This window comes from Ambystoma mexicanum, chromosome 6q (genome assembly GCF_040938575.1).
Source record: "Ambystoma mexicanum isolate Mex_15411 chromosome 6q, UKY_AmexF1_1, whole genome shotgun sequence".
Taxonomy (NCBI): domain Eukaryota; kingdom Metazoa; phylum Chordata; class Amphibia; order Caudata; family Ambystomatidae; genus Ambystoma; species Ambystoma mexicanum.
The window spans coordinates 434,015,943-434,033,889 of NC_090937.1; positions in this window are offsets into that span (position 1 = coordinate 434,015,943).

Here is a 17,947-nt window from a genome sequence, read left to right on the forward strand (position 1 = left end):
CCTGATGGCCTCTTCCCTACATTGACCAAGGGCTGGCCCAGATCCAGGGGTCACAGGTATTCACTGCAATAGACCTGACCAATGGATACTGGACTGTACCTGTCAGTAGGGAGGATCAATACAAGCTGGCCTTTACCTTTGGGGGGGCAGCAGTACACATGGACCCGAACTCCCTTCGGATACATCAACTACGGCAATGAATTCAACATTTTTCTACATAAGGCCATGCCTGACCTGGGTGAGATTGGTAACCTGGCTTATGTAGATGATGTCCTCATCAAAAGCTCAACTGTGGAGGAACACATAGCGGAGATCTGTTATGTTCTGACACAGTTGAGGGCCGCCGGAGCAAAACTTTCCTTTCAAAAGGCACAGTGGTGTAGAACCCGTGTCAAATTCTTGGGGCAAGAGATTACTCCTCAGGGTCTCTGAACCCAGGAAAAGAAAGTGGAAGCACTCCAGAAATTAAAAGACCCCACAACTCTGCGGGAACTAAGGAGCCTCCTTGGACTGACTAATTACAGTAGAAAGTTCATTGAAGGCTATGCAGAGATCACAAGACCCCTGATTCATCTTTGGAGTCAAGTGGGAATGGGATCCACAACAAGCCGAGACAGTAAGACAACTCAAAAGAAGCCTCTCACAAGAACCTTGCCTACCTTACCCTGTCAGAGACAAGGAGTTCTTCTTGGAGACAGGGTTCTCTAATACATGCTTAACTGCAGTATTATACCAAAAGCATGACAAGGTCAATAAAGTAATCTCCTATGCAAGTAAAACTTTATCCTCTGTGGACGAAAAATTCAATGACTGTGAGAAGGCACTCCTGACAATGGTGTGGGCATTGAAGAATTACCACCCGTATATTCAGGGGGAACACATCATAGTGGAGACTCCACACCAGCCTCTGCAATATCTCCAAAGTGACAGAATCCGGGTCGGAAATGTGAGTAATTCCCGAATTACTTCCTGGATTCTGTAAATGCAAGACTTTCCTGTGGAGTTCAGATATGGCAAAAACAAGAAGAGTCCCCTCGCGCAAGGTCTGGCTGACTTGCATGATTGTACCAGAGAACACTGTCTTGAGGACGAGAGTCTAAAAATCAAGGACAACATGGAGGCATACCTCAATTCCCCACACAAAGTTTTTGAAGAAGACAAGTGAGAGGGAATGCCCACTGTCTATGTGGATGGATGCTCCTACCATGTTGACAACAACGGGGAAAAAGAACTTGTGGCCGGCATAGGGAATGCATGGGTGAATGAGACCCCAGAACCCTCCACTGGGTACAAGATTGGGCCCCGAAGTAGTCAAGTGGCAGAGTTGATGGCTGTGCATCAAGCCATCCTCACTGCTGTCCAACATCAACTCCACGAACTGGTCATAATCACTGATTCAGATTATGTACGGAACGGGTTTGTGGACCACCTGGTTAACTGGAAAACCAAAGGCATGTTATGTGCTAATAACAAACCCTTGAAACATGGGAAATTAATTCAAAATATTGATGATCTGGTCACCTCGAATGGTATGACCATCTACTTGAAAATGATCAAGGGTCATTCCAAAGTAGAGGGACCAAACAAAACTGGAAATGACTTAGCTGATCAGCTGGCCAAAACCGGGGCCATCCAAGGGGATCTCATAGAGATCGAGTCCCTGTTGGGGGAAATCCAGGTCACTGCTATCACTAGGACCCAGACAAATGCTCACAATGAACTCTCGACTGCACAATGGAGTAAGGAAACCCCAGATGCTGATTTGATTACGGCTCAAAAAGGGGATCCAATAATTGGTAAGTTTTATCAACACATTGAGGACCCTGAGAACTTTCCCCTGACGGATACCGATTACATAGGGAAAGAGGACCTCAGAGTGTTGATGAAATGTCCGAAAATGTTCCTAATCCAATACGGTTTGTTGGCAAGGAGATCCCTAGCTGGCCATGATCAGTGGGTGGTCCCTACATCATTCCGAAGCTTGATGTTAAGTCACGCCCATGATGCGACCACAGCCGGTCATAGGGGGTTTCATACAACACTTGAAATCTTAAGAGAGGTTGCATACTGGCCACACATGGGGCACAACCTCAACCAATACTTGAAGGGGTGTTTTGTGTGTGCACAATTTCAGCCAATATCCCTCACACACCGTTCACCTCTCCAAAAGAGGGGGATGACACTGCCATGGTCAGATTTGCAAGTCAATTTCATCGGGCCCGTGATTCGCTCCTCTAGGGGAAACAAGTACATGTTGACTGTGACATGCTTGTTTTCTAAATGGGTGGAATGTTTCGCGGCCCCAAACTGCAAGGCAGAAACAGCAGCTGCCCTGATGATCAACCAAATCTTTTTGCGTTTTGGACTACCCCAAAGGATCGAGTCAGACAGAGGTAGCCATTTCACCAGCGAAGTAATGACAAAGATGTGGGAGATACTTGGGGTCAAAAGGAAGCTACATATTGCTTACCGGGCTGCCTCTAGTGGTGCAGTAGAAAGATACAACAAAACAATTGTGAGCATATTAAAAAAGTTTGTGGCAGATTCTGGGCCAAGTTGGGATATTCAATTACCTCTTGTCCTAATGGCCATCAGATCTACCCCTTCATCTGCAACTAAAATATCACCGTTTGAGCTGATGACTGGACGCAGGATGGTGCCTCCTCAGCATCTGCTCTACAGAACCCAAGAGCAGACATTGATCAATGCCTCCACAACTCATGGGTATGTTGAAAATCTAAGAAAACACCTTCAACATGCTTTTGCCTATGCTCAGCAAAATCTAGAGAGATCAGCCGACAGCATGAAGACCCACTATGACTTAAAGACTACCAGAAAAGAATGCAATGTAGGAGACCGGGTCTACTTATACAATTTACAAAGGAACCAGGCCAAACAGCCCAAATTTTTGCCTAACTGGAGGGGTCCTTTTGAAATTGTAGACAAAATCTCACCAGTCGCCTACAAAATCTGCATCCCCAAAGGCAGTTTTAGCGGAAGGGGAAGATAAGTGGGTCCATATTGACCAACTAAAGTGCTGCCTAGGCACACTGTGCAGCAACTGGAGGAGACTTCTGGAACCCCAGAGGGGGTCACTCCAGCTCGATAAAATTCCAACTATAAAATATTCCATATATAGTCTATAAAATACAATATAAAAATGTGTCCTGATTTATCAAAAAGTATGTGTCCGCCCCACTACATTAATAGTGGTGGGGAAATGTCTATGAATATGTTTTTGCTTTGTCATCCTAGGATTGGAAACCATGGAGTCGGAAACCAAGGAGGACTACCAAGGGACCGGGAGCAAAGATCCAAGGGCCCCGGAGTATCTCTCAATACTCACATCAGGACTGGACGAGGAGAACCGGTCGATCCGCCCCTGATGGAGGAAAAGATGATGAACATTGCCATTTTTGGAACCAAAAGAGATGAGACTGACATCCCAGTCTTGCGAATTCCCATTGATGGTCGATCAATGCCAAATCGCAAGAGGGGGGCTTGTGGGATGTTCTAACCCACTAGTCCATGCACTGCAACATCACTGTGCATTGCTTGCATCAGAAACATCAGAAATGGCCATCAGAAAGCATGGTGTTTGGTAAAAATCACCCAGAAGTGCGCAGGGGAACCTGAAAAATAGGCCACCAATCCGCTTTTGCCCATGTCAGTGGTAACACAGAAGGCCACTGCCAAAACTCATCATTTGGCTGCCCACAGAGCAAAATCATTGCAAGGGAAACACAGAGCTGCTTTAAAAATATGTTTTTCCTTGGCTGTGAAAAGTGCAAAAATCATGGTTCTGAAACATCACAAGAGATCCAACTTTCTTGTTGGGTGTGAAACATCACTGTATATAAAGAATTCACCTGAGCACAATGTTAGCAGAAACATATTTTATCAGAACAAAATCCACATTTAAAGATGCTTGCTTGAAAGAAATTTGTCAGAAATGGGCACCATACCGTTACTCGCCTCTGTCAGAAGCTGGCGATCTCTGAACCTGTCATTTTAAAGTTGTACCTTAAAATCAAAGTATGCCAAAGAAGAGACTGCCTATCAAAAGCAAGATGGGCTGTTACAATTCAAACCTATATTTTAAGAAGGCTGAAATTAAGAGATTTGTGGATATTTGTTAAAAATGTAAATTGTATTTTAGGAGAAAAATTTGTTAAACTTGGGTTCAAAGTGAGTTACAGCCAAAAACACTGGGCTTCAAAGACATTCCACACCCTTTTACCCAACAAAGGAATCCTTTGCCCTGCTCTCTGCTAAGAAACCGGCAGGCTGGTGTGAAAGGAACTGGGAGGGGGACTTGGGCCTGGTGTGCTGCTAGCAGACAAAGGACTCCCTTGAACTGAATGGAAATGCTAATTCGGGTGTGAACAGAAACCAGCCCTGGGAGGAAGACAAGCCCATGTGACTCTCTAGCTCAGCCAAGACCTTGGAGGCAGAGACCAACCATTGTGTGTATTCAGAGAGCCCAGAAAATATTGTTTTGGAAAAGACTTATAAACAATTATACCGAACTGGCAAAAATTTGGAATTTATAGATTATTAAAATGAAAAGATTGCTCACAAGTAGAAACTACTCTGGAATTTTTGCGATGTTCTGAGACTGAACTATCAAAATGTGGACTTTGTAGCAGTTGTGATTATTTTAAAAATATGAACATTTATAGGAATATGCCCAGAGTGTATGTGCATGTATGGGGAAAAAGTTGTATTGATTTAACCTTGAGAAACCAACCAAAAGTGCGAAAAAATCATCATTTGGGAACCAAAACTCGTATATAGATGGGACTTGAACAATAGGCCGCCAATCCACTTTTGCCCATGTCAGTTGTAACACAGAAGACCACTGCCAAAACTCATAATTTGGCTGCCCACAGAGCAAAATCATTGCAAGGGAAACACAGAGCTGCTTTAAAAATCCGTTTTTCCTTGGCTGTGAAAAGCGCAAATATCATGGTTCTGAAACATCACAAGAGATCCAACTTTCTTGTTGGGTGTGAAACATCACTGTATATAAAGAATTCACCTGAGCACAATGTTAGCAGAAACATATTTTATCAGAACAAAATCCACATTTAAAGATGCTTGCTTGAAAGAAATATTTCAAAAATGGGCACCATACCGTTACTCGCCTCTGTCAGAAGCTGGCAATCTCTAAACCTGTCATTTTAAAGTTGTACCTTAAAATCAAAGTATGCCAAAGAAGAGACTTCCTATCAAAAGCAAGATGGGCTGTTACAATTCAAACCTATATTTTAAGAAGGCTGAAATTAAGAGATTTGTGGATATTTGTTATGACACTCTGTTCCTTCTCAAATCAGGGTACAGGGAATACTGTGACCTATCAGATTCTTAGAGGGTTGGGCATAGTATAATCAGCCTCCCCACACCTTTGGAAAATGGATAAATAGCGACTGCTGAGTACAGGAAACACACATATTCACCCAACACTGATCTACCGGCCGAAGCACTCTGCATGAAGAATCCATCTCTAGACTCCAGAACCAGACTCCAGAACCCTGAAGCAGAGGCCTAACCAAAAAAGCTGAACCCTTCTCAGTGGGCCTTTTAAAATCTTGCAACCTGATTTTAACCCCTAAACTTCCATGGGGCCTAACCAATTAAACAGCCTGGCTGTGCTGTGTCGGCTACCTCTGGCCAAGAACCCTTGCTAGAACCCAACATCCAGATCAGTCCAGCAGAGCTGTAACCCAGAACCCGTCAGATCCAGTCCAAGAGGCCATGCAGACCAGAGTGCCTTGCTGAGAGCAGTCCAGGTGTCCTGAAACCTGTCCGGTGACAAGCGAATTCCAGCCAAACCTTTGACCAGATCTTTGACGGTGCATTCCATTCCAAAGCAATAGTAGTGAGTATTTAGCATAGAACTGTCCATAGTCATCTCTTAGTATTCAGGAATCTAACCCAACCCATTTCAACATATCCATAAGGGTACATCATCCAGAAATAAAAGAACTTTTGATATAAAATGTATAAATAAGGATTTCCATTGAGCATCCCATGCTTGGCATTGACTTAGGTGGAGTGCTGGGTTGAAACCACTTACACATGACGTCACAAAATGAAGTTACATCCTAGAAAACCTAATGGGACTTGGGATTGGTTAGTGAGGTAAACTACATATACATTCTATAAGGGGTTAGAGTAGTAATTGGGTCAAACATATCTGGTGGCTCCTCCTGTGATCACCTCTGAATGTTGCAAGTACAATTGTTACAGGCTAGTGGATGGAGATTGGAGGATTCAACATATTATGAGCTTAGTGTGGAAGGTGGATAGGGATTGGAAAAAGAGAGTCTTATTAGCCTTGGAGCTTTGGAAAGTTACCATGCCAAGTGATACTACCCAAGGTGGTAGGAATGACCTTGAATGTGCTGCGTATTCTCAAAAAGTTACCATCTCCGATCTCCTAGGCCTTGAGACAGAACATTTGGCTTTGAACCTGATATTGCTCTTGCATTCAGTTCGATGGGAAAGCCACTCCAGTCTGACTCGAATGAATATGCTCTGTCTTGCAGGTTCAGATCAAGTCTGTAGAGACCACAGAATTAATTTATCCTGCGTGCAATTTTGAGGATTTTCAGCTTGCATTTCATGCAGGTGTCTTATCCTTTCTGCTGACTTGTAACTCTCCTTTTCTCTGTGTCCTTGGCAATGCTGCGTACGGTGGCTGCACTGGAAGCCAGGTCTGCGTGTTCCAGTGAGATCAGTCTGTCAATTCATCCCTGCATTCTCAAATCCATTCTGTTCCTTCCATCCATTCCAGTGTACTTGTGGCTTCCATTTTGATTTACATGGCAGCCCATGTTAGTTGCGTTTAAGCGTCAGCAAGAAGTTTGTATGTATGTGTGTGTGAGACTTGTGGTTTCTGTACATGGAAAGTGTGTGTGTGTGTCATCTATCAGAGTCATAAACATTTTCTTCTTGCCTATCAGCAATCGATATAAAGTGTCTGCATAATTTCATGCAGGGATGCCTATGTGCTTCATGTCTAACACATCTATGTTAGAGTGTCAGTCATGACATCATGAGCTTATTTGTGGTTATGGCCAGTCAACCTGTTCCATTGATTGCAGCAGTCATCTGGATAGTGTCTGAATGGTTGTCTGAGTGAGTAGTGTTTTTCACACCTATGATACACCGAAGATGGGGAGGAGGTGCACAGGAATGATGTACAGCTTTTGTTGCTCTGTTACCGAGATGTGAGTGGGATACGCCACGTTTAGGTCTCCCTATTCAAACATGTGAAAGGTGTACCCATTCCTGTACTGCCAAAAACAAAGTAGAACCTCTTTGTAAGAAATTAATTCTGTGATGTTACAGAAAGATGGATTTTAGGAGTAGGAACAAATGAATATGTGAAGACTCCCCACACTCACAACAAAGGGGGATTTTGAGAGAGGTATTGAGCATTCCCCATCATAAAGGGAAACACTGTTGTTTAGACTAACAAGATTATGCTATACTTCTCATCCATGAAATATTCCAAGGGAGAGAACCCCCCCTTATTATGGAGGTGTTCTCATGCCATCAAAGTCCTGACTCAATGGAAATAAGTGAGAAGGAAAAAAAGGAATGAAAGTCAAAAACAATGCTGAAAAAGACGATGATTATGATGAAGAGCCCGGTGGTCGGTCAAAAAACCGAAAACAAAATATCGAATCACCAAAATCCCGAATCCAAAATCTCGAAAAAAAAAAATCTCGAATTATTTATTTATTTATTTATATGTATTTGTGGGTTCAGGTAAGTATAAAAAAAGGGTAAAATAAAAAAAAAATAAAAAAGGGGGGGTTGGGGGGGAACCCCCCATTTCGAAATAAAAACGTATTAAAAAAAAATTCGAGATTTTTGTTTTCGATATTTTGGATTCGAGATTTTTGTTTTCGATATTTTGTAATTCGGTTTTTTCACTATAAACCGAAGAGCCCACTAACAAGAGTCACACAAAATATTTAAACAGAACTGAAGGAACTCTAGTCCCAGTGGCTGATTCAACAACTTTCAAGGTGAGAAGTCCCCAAGATCATGTCAGTACCAGTGGCATGTCTAGACTCTTTTGACTGTGGTGACCCAATTGGGGCACTCACTTGTGCAGGTGTGGCATGAAGTACGAGCGCACACACACATTATGATTATACTTTAGGATAATGGGGTGGCACCTGGGGTGGCCAATCAGATTCCAGGGGTAGGACCTGCCACCCCAGGCCACTCCCTGAACATGCCACTGGCCAGTACAGAGGGACGCAGGGCTACACAAATGGATACTCAAAAACACACCAGACTACGATGAGCCCCACTGTGTGTTTTCAATCACACCCCTTTCTAAAGTAAGTAAAACAATAGTATCCAAGAGCGTTCAACTTATTATATCCATTTAGAACTGACTGAGGAAAGTATTTACCATTGCAGAATATGTTTGCTATTTGTATTGCCAAATGAAGGCTACTTCTGTATCTATTACCTCCTGTATGCACCTGAAATCACAGATTCAAAACTGGTTTACAACACATGAAACTCCTTCATATTGCGCATAGAAAATAGGATGACTCTTATTTTAGGAAGAAGAACATGTCATATTGTCCTTACTACAGCCTACAAAGCATTAATAAATCTTCATTTTAAAGGCGGGGCACACCCATTCTTATTATATCTTTAAACAGTGCCTCACCCTGCCACACATTACAGAATGTTTTCCTATGGAGCATCACCAACTTTATGTGCTCCAAACACCCTGTTTCTTCCAAGGTGAAAGTTTCAATTTTAAGAGACTGCTGTGAATCTGTAAGCTTCATTGCACTGTTGGCAATATTCAAACACTAGCTCCCTCAAGCAGCTTGCAGACAAATGTCCTGGAAACATATGGGCCACACTAGGAGTTTGGTGGTAATTCACCAGTAAATCTGCTGATTTACCACCAGACTTAATTGCTGTGACTGCTACTTGGTCCCTTGGGTTTACCACAGGATTGCAAGTGGTGGTAAATCAGTATAATTATATATTTACAGAGGTCAGAGGACTCCATAGGGATGTTTAGCAAATTTACAGGCAGCGGATTTACTACGCGGTAAATCCACTGATTTTTGGAGGTGAAGTGGCAGCTTCATCTCCAGCTTGTTGCAGGAGATAAATCCTCTACTTTGCCTCCAGATGTATATAATTTGGCAGTGCCGGAATAACAGTGGTAATTCTGCTACTGGCAAAAAAGGCAATAACGGAATTACCACCACTTTTTTCCTCCACCACCAAACTTGTAAAGAGGCACAAATAGCTTGAGGCAGCTGATGTTTGTTTGATGCAGTGAAAGCATTCAATTCTAAAGACAATCATTGCTGTCAGTTTTCAGGAGTGATTCATTGTAACATGTTTTCTTTAATTTGTGACCGATAATATGCATATGTTTCCAGGATTACTATTGTCTGCAAACAGCATATATTTATATTTTTTAAACTGTCTGTACCCTTTCCACAAAAAAGAAAACCTGTAGCAGTTAATCATTGCCACCAAGGTGATGAAGCCTTGAGACATACAGCAGTGGCATAACATGGAAACCTTCAATTTAGGGGTTCAGAGCACATAACGTTTATAATGTTCCTTAGAAAAAATAATTGGACATTTTTTTTGAAATTTGTGTATGGGTGTAGGCACTGTTTAAAGATATTTAAAACAAGGGGTGCACCCCTCTTTAGGTTTTATGAAAACTTTTGTTTTGTGGAGCTCATGAAACATTACAGAAATTGAGGTGGTGTTCAGCAAAAGACAAAAAATATGTTTACATATTTGCACACATTTTATACTGTGGCATTTTATAGTGCACATGCTTTCATATGTGGATGTGGTTAAACTGACATGTTATGGATACTAGTGTAAAGGCCTGTGGACATGGGCTAAAGTGCATAAAGGAAGACATTTTCAGAAGGTTTACTCAGGGATGTCATTTCACCAAAATGCCAGGGGGTGTCATCATGACATCACATGACCGTTGAACTCCGATGACAACACAGGAAGTAATGTAATTTGACCCCATCCCAAAGTGACATAACAGGAATTGATGGAACACAACCTCTCACCCCTTGACAAAACCGGAAGTGTATTACACAGCATTGTTCCTAAGTAAACAACGAAAAACATGGTTACGATATCACTGTAATGTGATATACATTTCAAACAAAAATAGGTCACCATATGCATCATTAATATCAGTATGTCTAGGCCCATATTACCAAATTGCTGTGAATGCAAGCAGACGTCCAATGCCAAATAATTATGTGTTATTATATAGCACTTACACTTGAGCGCTTCATATAGAACAAATATACATGCAATATCACCCAAACTGTGTTGGTACTCATTTGTCAACCTCAGAAGGTTGAAAGGCTGAATTGCCCTTGCTGGAATTCGAACCTGCAACCTGCATATCACACAAACAACAAAGCAGCAAGCTCTTAGCCCACTGAGCTATCTTACCGGCTATAGCCATCTTCCCAGCTATAGTAAAATGAGAAATTACATGTCTGAATGTTCTCAAATTCAGAAAGCAAATTACACTCTGTCATGGATACTATTAAGCTGGTAACTGAGATTTAACAGCAGGCCAGTTCCTCTGCTTGTCTGTTGCAAAGTTGGCTACATGTCAAGCCTGTGTGCAGGGACGTCATTTCACCAAAATGCTAGGGGTAGCGAAAGTGACATCACACGACCTTTGACCTCTGATGACATCATAGGAAGTGATGGAACACGACCTTTCACTTCTTGACAAAACAGGAAGTAGCATCACATAGCATTGTTTCTAAGTACACTATGAAAAATATGGTAACAATGTCACTATAATGTGATATACATGTCATACAAGAATGGATCACCATGTGTATCGTTAACATCAGTGTGTATAGACCCATATTGCCAAATTACTGTCAGTGCAAGCAGACGTCCCAGGACAAATGATAATGATGTGTTATTATAAAGCACTTACACTTAAGCTCTTTATATAGAACAAATATACATACAATATCATCCAACCTGTGTTGGCACTCATTTATCGACCTCAGAAGGATGAAAGGCTGAGTTCAGGTGTTTAAAAACAGACTAAATCCGTGAAACATTTAATGAGTCTAGCAATTATTGTATAGATTTCCAGAACGACAAATCATTTGTTATTCCCATTCTTTCTTCTTTAGGATCACTACCCAAAGTGTTATATTTGTGATACCGCCTGAACAAGTAAGCCAGCCACTCCAAAAATAAAGAGCCACAGGGTGCTGGTCACAGACCAGGAGCTTACGTTTGTTTTTTGTAGGGGTAGCAAGGCAGACCTCACGGGTTCCAACTGCGACCTCTTGCGACCCCAAATGATGTCCCTGGGTTTACTTGATTTTGACTTATACAGTTGAGCATGTTAGCCTCAGTCTTAACATAAGCATCAACAAAGTACTGCTGCATCAACGTGCCAGCACTAAGGTAGGGAGTAGTATATCATTTGGCTAACTCTTATCCTTGGGTTGGTCGGTGGTCGTATTTCTACATTATTAATTGATGTTGGCCTGTAGTTAAGAGTGATGTTGGGACCCCAACTTTGGTGCCCATATGGGAATAACATAGGATACACCAATGGTTCGAGATTAAGGTCCAAAACACTTATTATTTATGTCTTTTTTATTGGATCTGTAGTGCGGCAAAGAATAAGAAGGTTGCGTTCAAGGGGAGGTTCACCATCTTAATTTTGGAAGATAAAAGGCACCTCATTATTATTTATTTTAGTTAATATTATATACATGTTTGGGAATAGGATGTCCGGTCATGAAGAGTTACCATTTAAACCTTTGCATTTGTATTTGTTTTATTTGTAACGCGCTCCCTCAGACCCGGAGGCATCAGCACGCAATGGTTGAATGGTTTGATGGTTGAACACCATTTAAGGTGGCTTCATGGATGCATTGTTGCTCTACCTTATACAGCATCTTACATGCCTTCAGCGAAAGGGTTATACTGAGACATATATGAACTTAACTCCCTCAAAAGATCGTCATGACACCCTAAATTCTCATGCAGCGTGGCTCTTTGGCTCCCAGATCCTCAGGATCCAAAATGTACAGCTGTGCAAATTTACAGCAATCACGTTTTTCAGGATGCAAGGCATCAGATTGGTGATAGTTTTGGCCATTTATTCTAAAGCAGTATGGTTCGTATCTTGGAGGTGGTTCAACGTTTGTTCCCGTTGATGGAAAAGCCAATGCACTCTTGATAGAACGGATATAAGCTATACACCTTTTTGAATGTGTGTGATGTCCAGTCATTAGTTGTTGGATCACCGGTGAAACTCATATGTCATCTAGTTGGATTTTGCCTTCATTGCAACATTTATTGTAGAGAGTATCACTTGGTTGTTCCTGTGGAAAATGCTTTGCCATGCAGAAGTTGCACAAAATGTTAAGTTGACCACAGGTGTGCGTGTGGACATTGTCTTCTATAAATTCCAAACGGTTGTAAGTTGCATTGGATGGAGGTTTCCCATCATGGTTTTTGTTACATTTCCAGCATAAGCAATGCTTTTTTGATCAGTGATGTTGTTGTGAACACTTGTGTTGCTTTCACGATTGTTTTCCCTTTCAAGGGATCTGTCTGCATCTGGCACATTTATTCTACGGGCTGCAGAATGTGATCGTTGAATGTCCCGTTGGAGAGCTGTTTCCTAAAATGTCATATTGGCCCTATTTTTTCATTTATTTGCAATATTGTTTTCACGTTGGCTTGCCCTTGTTGCTCAGTCATTTTTGTCCAATGTGTACGTTGAGCCCCATTACTTCGGGGTTTACCGTTTTCTGCATCTACATGTGTTAACATTTTCTTTGGAGGCATTCTGGAGGAGTGATATATTAAAAAAATACTCGTATTTATGGAAAGCCCTCTGTATGGGGAAACATAAGTAATTTATTTTATCAGTGAAAAGTGCTTAATCAAATGAATTTCTGTTTACATGTTTTTATTAAAAAAAGTATTTATTTACTCAGTTTATGCAACTTGAAGAATGCGTAAGTGGTGAGAAAGTGGTGTTTGCCAGTTTTTACCGGTGGTGACCGGTGTCGCCCAACACCCTTCAGACCTCTCCCATTCTTGGGAACACACTTCCAGGAAAAAGAGGCGTTGTGGGACTATAATGAGAAAACCTTCGGGGGAACAGCTGGACGCAGCAGGTGAAAGGGGAACGAGACGCGGCTGCAGGTGAGGCCACATTTTAATTTGCATCCAACAGCCTCCCCCTCTCCACACATGCAGCAATTGGGGATGCATCCTTGAAACAGTCCAGACCGCCTTTAAGTGCTGGAGGATTGGGGGGAGTCACTACAGGGGGAAAAAATGCAGAATGCGATCATTGCATGTCCCGTTGGAGAGCTGTTTCCTAAAATGTCATATTGGCCCTATTTTTTCATTTATTTGCAATATTGTTTTCACGTTGACTTGCCCTTTGTTGCTCAGTCATTTTTGTCCAATGTGTACGTTGAGCCTCATTTCTTAGGGGTTTACCGTTTTCTGCATCTACATGTGTAACATTTTCTTTGGAGGCATTCTGGAGGAGTGATATATTCCAAAAATACTCGTATTTACAGAAAGCCCTCTGCATGGGGAAACATAAGTAATTCATTTTGTCAATGAAAAGTGCTTAATCAAATGAATTTCTCTTTACATGTTTTTAAAAAAGTATTTATTTACTAAGTTTATGCAACTTGAAGAATGCGAAAGTGTTGAGAAAGTGGTGTTTGTCGGTTTTTACCGGTGGTGACTGGTGTCGACCAATGCCCTTCAGACCTCTCCCATTCTTGGGAACACACTTCCAGGAAAAAAGAGGCGTTGCGGGACTAAAAGGAGGAAACCTTCGGGAGAACAACCGGACACAGCAGGCGAAAGGGGAACAAGGACGCGGCTGCAGGTGAGGCCGCGTTTTAATTCGCATCCAACAGCCTCCCCCCTCTCCACACATGCAGCAATTGGAGATGTATCCTTGAAACAGTCTAGACTGCTTTTTAGTGCTCGAGGGTTGAGGGGGAAGTCATTACAGGGGAAAAAGAAATGTCAACTAACCCTGAGCCAGCTTACTGTAATCAAAGTCCTGATGCCCAACAAAGGACAGAAAATGACTTGCAATTGTTATTGCCCGCAACTATTTCAATGCTCGCATTAGGGGCACCTACCGTCCTGCAGCTGGTGCCCCAGTACAGCGAGGCTTCGGTTTGGAGAGATTAATGTGACACACTCCCTGAAGAAATAACCCCTAGAAGTTTGGAAGAAAGCGAGACCCCAATGGAGGAGTTAGAGCCAGTACTTTCTATTTCGAGTTGTATCGCGTCTGAGGGGGGGTCCTCCCCACCTCACCCGATTCACATGTTGAAGACGGGACTCAGAAATGCGAGGAGAATTGCAAAACCATCCCGCCGACCTCCACGAACCTTAATGAAAGGATGGAAAGAGAGGTTACTGATCCAAATATGATTGAGAAAAGCACAGGTGTGAATATTGGACCCAAACTGAACGCTTATGGTGATAATCACACTCAGGTCAATAACCATTAATGTCCGACTGATCTCCTGGTAGACAGGAGTGAGCAACCATCAATGAAGCAGCCAGCTATGGACATACTTGATAATGAAGACATGGAAACTGACCTGTGGATTCTGCCAGATACGGCTAAGCAAGGGAAACCAGTCCAATGCGATGCGATCACCAATACCCCAGCCCCAAAGAAAAAGCCTATAACGGCTAATTCAAAGACTGAAAGGGGAAAATCAGAAAATCGCCAAGACCCTGACTATCTCTCAGGTAATCCCAGCTGGGAGGATGCTAGTCTCTGGGAAGGGGCAAATGTAGCCTCACTTCCACAATCGTCTGATAAGGAACTATATGAGGCGGATTATATGCTTGGATCTCCATCCTTAAAGGACCTATCCGGATATGCAGGTAATAAAGGGAAGACGCCCAGCTCAAACTTTGGCTCCTGTAAAGCAAGTGGACACAAGAGTCTCAGCTGAGGAAATGACCAAAGATGATACCTGGATACTACCAGCCAATGAAGGGGGCTCGGAAAGTCGAGACATTGTAAACCCTGATGAAGGAAGCACAGAGGAATGCCATGATGGGGCCCCCAAAAAAAAGCTCTCAGCAATGCCATGCTTGCGGATAAACTTATGCAAGACATCTCCGCCCTGACAGGGAAAATAGCCTGCGAGAAAAGAGAAAGCTTGTCCTTTACTCAGGAAAGACTAGCAGCATTGGACTTGCGGCCACTTCTTGTATTACCTACTAGAGAAATTAAAGGGGTGGACACGTTGGCGCCTTGAAACACTTGTGTATAGGCGCGTTACAAATGCCATATGATATCATATCAAAACGATACATCCCGCACTCTTCCTCAGTGACCCCCTGATCTTCTCAAGGCCCTCTTGAAGCAAATTGGGATGAGGAGCTGATACGCAAAATAATTGAAAAAGATAGAAAGGAAAGAATGGGGCACCTAGCACACACCCAAAGCACGATTATGGCAACCCTGACTATTGCAGTTGCCCTCTTTTAAAGCTATACGAGAATATAAATGAGTCCATCCAAGAGGTATTTGCGATAAATGTCAAGACTAAGGAACAGATGTGAGACTTGGACCGATTTATGAAACGAATGGAGAAAAGAGTGGACAAGGAGGCGGAATTATCGAGCAAATGGCAAAATCAATTATGTGACCTGATGACAAAAAAATCAAATGACAAATCGCTCCTTATGGAAGCAGTGATTGAAGACTGTAAATGGATGAGGAGAATTTACAAAAATGAATAATATCGGAACTCCATGGTGAAAAGCTGGAGGGAAGCTAAAGATACTACCACCCAAGACTCATTGGCGACCGATGAAATAGAGAACTCGAAGGAGCGCACTGGGAAAGAAGGCAGTCAAATGGGGGGTTGCAGAGACTGAATAAAGATATTGCCCCACCGGAGACTACTAAAGACAAAAACACTAAGGAGACGGGGCAAAGCAAACTTCCCCTGCCATTAGACAAATCTGAGAATAGCATTAAACAAACTTTCTCGATTTTTCAGACTACAAATCCAGCTGACAAAGTAAGAGTTAAAGATGACAACGGGTGCCCCTCGATTTAATAAGGATCCAATGAGGGGAAAAAAATCAAAAAAACAACCTACAAAACGAAGGGCAAATGGCCTTCCTTAGAAATATAAGAACATCACCGAGATGGGAGGTGACACAATGTGGCAAAAAGCGAGGAAAGAAATTCAAATTGGAACTGCTTCTCCCGAGATCATAAATCTAGAAGAGCCCAGATCAATACATGCGGCCCTAGATGAGGATGATGACTTGGACGCAGCGTCTAATGTGTGTCTGAGTGACCTCATCGAAATTATTGAGAAAAACAGAGAAGAAGATGATTGGGATAATATCAGTCAATCAGATGGGCAAGAAATTGAAATGAAGTTGAGTGAGCTTGCTACAGATAAAACCAGTGGAAAATCACTCCAGATGGACAAACTGAAAAATATCAATAGGCCACTCGAACAGCCCAGAGAAAATTGGCTGGAAATGATGACCGACAAACCCCAAAGATCTTCAAAACTTTAGAAGACAAAGGGAAAGCCCACAAAAAACAACATAGTGGTAGAAAGAACACTAATGAAAAAAAGGATGACATAAAGGATGTGAAAAAACCTAATGACAGAAAGGATGTGAAAAAACCTAACAGTGAACCCAGGCCATATAAGCAGAGTTTGGATTTTGAGAAAAAAGAGAGAAAATCATAAGAAATAATAAAGTGAAAGTCGAGAAAAGAATGAAAGACTCAAAGAGGACCATCTTAAACAGGGCAAATGTTATGTCTCTCATTGGTCGAATACAGCCGTTAAGCTACATCTCATCAGATCACATAATTGTAGAATTTGCCAATGAAAAAAGGTTACATCTGGTAATCCTCCACTTAAAATCACAAATGATTAAAGAATCCTTAATCAAAAGGAGTGACAAGTTAATGTCAATGGGTTATGAGCTAACTGACTTTAATAACCAAGGAATGAATTATAAAGCGCGGGGGGCAAATCAAAAGGGAGAGATTAAGAGAAGGCAATAAAGAGCTATCCATCAAGCCCTATGCGAAACAATAAATCCAGAGAAGACAGGCAGAAACCCTTGACAAAAACTGTGGTAAATTACCCCAATAAGGATCAATGGAAGGATAAGCCCAAAAAGAAGGAAGAATTACTCGTCCAGATAGAGTCCATAAAAGGAAAAGCAAAAGTTATCATACCAACGGTGAGTTAATGAAGAATCAAAAGAGTTGAAAATTGGTCGTGGATGGCTGAGACCATAAACACACAAAAAAGACAATAGACTGATAAGGAGGATCACCTGAAAAGGATCACTTGTGCCTCATGGAATACCAGAGGCTTTAAGCATTTGTACACAGGAGAGGACAACATGGTTTTAGGAAAATATGAAATGTTATGTTTACAAGAGTTGTGGGTTGTAAATGAACCAATGTGCAATGGATATGAGGTCTATGTGAATCCAGCCAGAAAAGGCATGAAAGGGATACCTTTTGCGGGCCTATTAACCCTGATAAAAATCAACAGTGACCTGCATGTTGTGGAGCATCGCATCTCTAATCCCTTTGTACAGATCTTAAAACTTAAAGACCTGGGTCAGTCCATCAAAATACTCCTTATGAATACCTATTGGAGTGAAAGCAACTGCCTGATACATACATAAAGGATATAATGGAGGCAATTGATGAATCCATGCTAGAGGAGAAAAAACTACTTATTATCCTATGTGGAGACCTTAATATTAAACTTCTAAATAAAGATGAAACACCAAAATCAGAATCACATCTAGAAGGTAAGGAGAAGAGATGAATTGATGAGATGGA